We start from the raw sequence: 5167 nt of genomic DNA, 5'->3' as shown, positions 1-5167 counted from the left end.
CTGAGGAAATATCGTTTATCATCCGGACTAGAATATCGATGACCACCTTAACATCATTGGTATAGAACAGGGAAGCCGTGTGAGGATTATCGAATAGGTCTATCATCATTTTCAGCACGGAATGCATAGGTGCGGGTTCGTGAGGGAATAGACGTACGGGATCCTCTGTAAATAGATAATAGGAAGTATTAAAAAAGAAGAGGAAGAAGGAAAAAAAAAAAAACTTTTTCCCATCGATAGTTATTATGGGCCAGTGTCTGTCTGGGGGACGTTAAACAGGGAGCAGACCAGCCTAGTCTGGCTGGGGGTCTTAAAACAGGGAGCATACCAGCCTGAATTTCCCTTGCTAAAGAAATAGCAAAGGTTGAGTGCGAAGGGCATCCAATCCTAAAATTTTGTAGCCAAAACCAAATGTCAGCCCAAAGCAATCACCCTAGTTAGGGCTGATTGAGAGGCTAACGAAAAAAGCCGACTATGTCTGAAAAAGAGAAGGCGAAGAAAAAGAAGAAGATAAAGTACGCCTTGTGGGGAATCGAACCTACGACCTAGAGCTTGTAGAACCTTACCTTCTCTATTAAACATCTGTAACAACTTGCTCGTGAACACATTGGCTTGGGATCTATCCTGTAGACATTCCAGTACCACATTACTAGTGCCGGACCCCGTGGGGTCAAACTGAAGGTTGTATGCGAGGAGAAAGGAAAGAAACAGCAGACCAGCCTAGTCTGGCTGGGGGACTTAAAACAGGGAGCATACCAGCCTGAATTTCCCTTGCTAAAGAAATAGCAAAGGTTGAGTGGCATCCAATCCTAAAATTTTGTAGCCAAAACCAAATGTCAGTCCAAAGCAATCACCCTAGTTAGGGCTGATTGAGAGGCTGACGAAACAAGCCGACCATGTCTGAAAAAGAGAAGGCGAAGAAAAAGAAGAAGATAAAGTACGCCTTGTGGGGAATTGAACCTGCGACCTAGAGCTTGTAGAACCTTACCTTCTCTATTAAACATCCGTAACAACTTGCTCGTGAACACATTGGCTTGGGATCTATCCTGTAGACATTCCAGTACCACATTACTAGTGCCGGACCCCGTGGGGTCAAACTGAAGGTTGTACGCGAGGAGAAAGGAAAGAAACAATCCTGTAGACATTCCAGTACCACATTACTAGTGCCGGACCCCGTGGGGTCAAACTGAAGGTTGTACGCGAGGAGAAAGGAAAGAAACAGATCGGACACTGTTTCCTCCTCGTCTGTTTCAATCTTCTCGATCCCGTCCAGAATGAAACAGATGAAGTCCGCGCCTAGCTGATCTGAAACACGAGATTGATAATGAAGAATGAACACAACTGAGGCATAGCCGTAAGTCATAAAATTTTCTATTGACCAGTGTATAACAATGTCCGTCCCATAGTAAAATCATCTGGAGTCAAAATAGTCCCTTCGCATCTCCGGGTGGGGACTGCCTTGTGTTCTAACATCTTAACTGTCCTACAATGGAATGCTGGCGGAATATCATCCGGCAAACGGACTGAACTTCAACAAATAATATTGAAATGCACCAAATTAATAAACATTTGATTTGATTTATCCATGTGTATTACTTAAGTGGGGAACGACATTAAATTTGTAACAAGCAAGTATGCACTCATTGGAATTATGGTCCTCTTAGGAGCCCTACACAAAGTGAAGTCTAAGGCCCTACGCACATTTAGAGACTAATGGATTTTTTTTTTTTTTTTTTTTCTGACACTGGTAATTAAATGCAGTATGATGTACTTTTCAACAAGGAATTCAATGATGCTATTTTTTTTTTTTTCTGACACTGGTAATTAAATGCAGTATGATGTACTTTTCAACAAGGAATTCAATGATGCTATTTAAAAAAAAAAAGGTCAACACAACCATTCTCTTTTCAATGATGCTGCTATTTTTTAAAAAAAAGGTCAACACAACCATTCTCTTTAACACAACCGAACAAAGTGAGGTCTATCTTTTAACTGTGTTGCATTTGGTTTAGTCACGTCAAGAGCATGGATATTCTCAACAGAAAACCACTTTTCCCAGTCTTCCAACACAGACTCGGAAAAATAAAAGAAATCTGCATTATTTACAGGCTTTTGTGACTGCATTCTTTACAGGCGGATATTAGGGGCAATTTGCGGCATAGGAAGTGCGGATATCTCTACCCAACTCCTGGGGGAGTACTGAGTTGAGGAGTGCAGTGATGATGAGTGGATGTAGTCCGCAACTCAACACGAACACCTGGTGAGAGAACAAAAGGGAATTAGGGGCTATTTGCGGCATAGGAAGTGCGGATATTAGGGGCTATTTGCGGGCATAGGAAGCACGGATATTAGGGGCAATTTGCGGCATAGGAAGTGCGGATATCTCTACCCAACTCCTGGGGGAGTACTGAGTTGAGGAGTGCAGTGATGATGAGTGGATGTAGTCCGCAACTCAACACGAACACCGGGTGAGAGAACAAAATTAGGGGCTAGGCTGATAAGGTTCGTTCTTAGAACGGCTGGCTTTCTCCTTTCCTATGTTGTAGTTGTAGCGGCTTCTGATGTAGCCGAATGGTGATGACAGAATGAAGAAAGGATGTCGAGTTGAGGAGTGCAGTGATGATGAGTGGATGTAGTCCGCAACTCAACACGAACACCTGGTGAGAGAACAAAAGGGAATTAGGGGCTAGGCTGATAAGGTTCGTTCTTAGAACGGCTGGCTTTCTCCTACCCTATGTTGTAGTTGTAGCGGCTTCAGATGTAGCCGAATGGTGATGACAGAATGAAGAAAGGATGTCTTTTTTTTGTGACATACACCGCACCGGGGTGATGGTCTCTAGCCATGTTTATTTAGCTCGTCCTGAGCCGCAGTCAACCATCGCATCGTGAGGACTTGTGCTTATTCTTTAAAAGCAGAGAGAACCCTTTGAAACCATCAGTTAGCTAGGCTGGTTAGGGTTAGCTGTTCTTCTCCCTCTTTTTATAGTCGCACAGCCAACTAGGGGGCGTTAAATCTCTTTATAAGGTAAGAGCACAATCCAATATGCATCAAAGTCTAGAGTCTAGGCTAGTTGAAGAAGCAAAGAACCTTTGTGATCTGTGAAACCATCGCATCGTGAGGACTTGTGCTTATTCTTTAAAAGCAGAGAGAACCCTTTGAAACCATCAGTTAGCTAGGCTGGTTAGGGTTAGTTGTTCTTCTCCCTATTTTTATAGTCGCACAGTCAGCTAGGGGACGTTAAATTTCTTTATAAGGTAAGAGTACAATCCAATATGCATCAAAGTCTAGAGTCTAGACTAGTTGAAGAAGCCAAGGACCTTTGCGGTCTGTGAGAGCTGAGCAGTAACGAAGTCTAATCTAAAATACAACTTGAACACACTCTTTACCACCCAACCCATTCTTACCTCGAGTAGCACTTGTCGTATGGACCAGCGTGGCTCCATCTGATAGTAAGTCACCAGAGTTTCTATTGCTGAATAGCCATCTCTTGCCAGGACACGATTACATATAGCTGAATCCGCATCAGTCTGGGGGAAAAAAGAAAGAATATACTTTGAAAGGAGACCAAAATGGTATTTGTTGACCAAAGTCTACGGCCCCTCAGACGAACTTTATCCTAAACAGATAAGGTTTGTTCTCAGAACGGCTGGCTTTCTTATATCCTGTCCTCCTTCTCTCTGGGGAGGGGTATAGTGGTATACGCGTATGCCGAGAGTTTCCGAACGAAAACCCGAATATCAGCGACTCGCTCGCCTACTCGACTCTCAGGCCGTGGTTATGAACAGGGCCATCGTAGGACATCGTTAGTAAAAATTATTAACACCCAACAAAAAAACAGGTTACTCTCTTTGTTATCTTGAACCCCAATACCCTATAGAAATGTCTAGATATACCTACGTCCTCTTTAATAAAATTACCATTGATCTAAATGCCTAAATCAATTTTTCAATTTACCTAATTAAATTATCAAGGGATTCCATGTAAATACAAGGGAATAGACATGGGGGAAGAAGAAGATGACATCAGTAGGTATTGAGAGTAGTCAGTACATAGTTATAGTTACCTACTTATCTAATGATTTTTTTTTTCAAGAGATTTGATAGTAGGAACTGTAACTGCAGATGAGATGTCGCGAAATGGAAGAGAGAAGGAAGACAGGATAGGAGAAAGCCAGCCGGACAAACCTTATAATTATATGTATTTTAGGATAAATTCTGCCCCGGGCGGGAATCGAACCCGCGACCTAGCGCTTACTCGCTTAGAAGGCAGGCCCGTCAACCCACAGCTAAGTGGGCCGGACGGGGGGAAAAACAAAATTTCCCTTCATTTTCCCGTGGGAAATAGAAAAAATCCCCGCTCCATTCACAAGTGAGTTGGGTTTTGAAAACTCGCAACTAGGCTGGCTATCCTTAGATTTCTAGACCAGGGATCGTGTGAGGGAGGATTCATTAACCCTTTAATAATTATGGTAGCAAATATGTCACTCGTTTTGTAGAGAAAACAATAGGAAATTATGAAAGAACAAAAGAAACTTTATTGATGCCAAAAATTTTCGTCGACTACCTTATATACAGAACAGCTTATTCTTGAAATGTTTTATTCTTGATCCGATTGGGAAGAAGTAGTAATACTGTTAGAGCTCTTGGAGCTAGAGTAGTTTCCCTGAGCAACATCTCCCAACAAAGATGTTTGGTAGTCATCACCATTGATACCCACTTTGGCAAGCAGTTTTGAGGCTGGCTATCCTTAGATTTCTAGACCAGGGATCGTGTGAGGGAGGATTCATTAACCCTTTAATAATTATGGTAGCAAATATGTCACCCGTTTTGTAGAGAAAACAATAGGAAATTATGAAAGAACAAAAAAAACTTTATTGATGCCAAAAATTTTCGTCGACTACCTAATACAGAACAGCTTATTCTTGAAATGTTTTATTCTTGATCCGATTGAGAAGAAGTAGTAATACTGTTAGAGCTCTTGGAGCTACAGTAGTTTCCCTGAGCAACATCTCCCAACAAAGATGTTTGGTAGCCATCACCATTGATACCCACTTTGGCAAGCAGTTTTATCAACTGATGGTTTTTAATTTTTTGTTCTCGGACAAATTGCTTTTTTAGCATAAGCTTTTCAACAAGTAATTCCATTTTGTTTGATAGTTCTTCATTT

At 41.8% G+C, this 5167-nt stretch overlaps 1 long non-coding RNA gene across 1 annotated transcript; it reads right to left on the bottom strand.

Annotated features, from left to right (window-relative positions):
* Positions 1–2616: 2616 nt before the first annotated feature.
* On the bottom strand, positions 2617–3624 carry LOC113472184. Its single transcript, XR_003394609.1, has 2 exons — positions 3406–3624; positions 2617–2657 (listed from the first exon to the last, which is right to left on the bottom strand). It is a non-coding gene; the product is annotated as an uncharacterized LOC113472184 (long non-coding RNA).
* Positions 3625–5167: the final 1543 nt, after the last annotated feature.

This window comes from Diaphorina citri, unplaced genomic scaffold (genome assembly GCF_000475195.1).
Source record: "Diaphorina citri unplaced genomic scaffold, Diaci psyllid genome assembly version 1.1 scaffold4240, whole genome shotgun sequence".
NCBI classification, from domain to species: Eukaryota; Metazoa; Arthropoda; class Insecta; order Hemiptera; family Psyllidae; genus Diaphorina; species Diaphorina citri.
The sequence above is the reverse complement of the archived record's forward strand: the minus strand, read 5'-3'. Positions and strand labels throughout refer to the sequence as shown.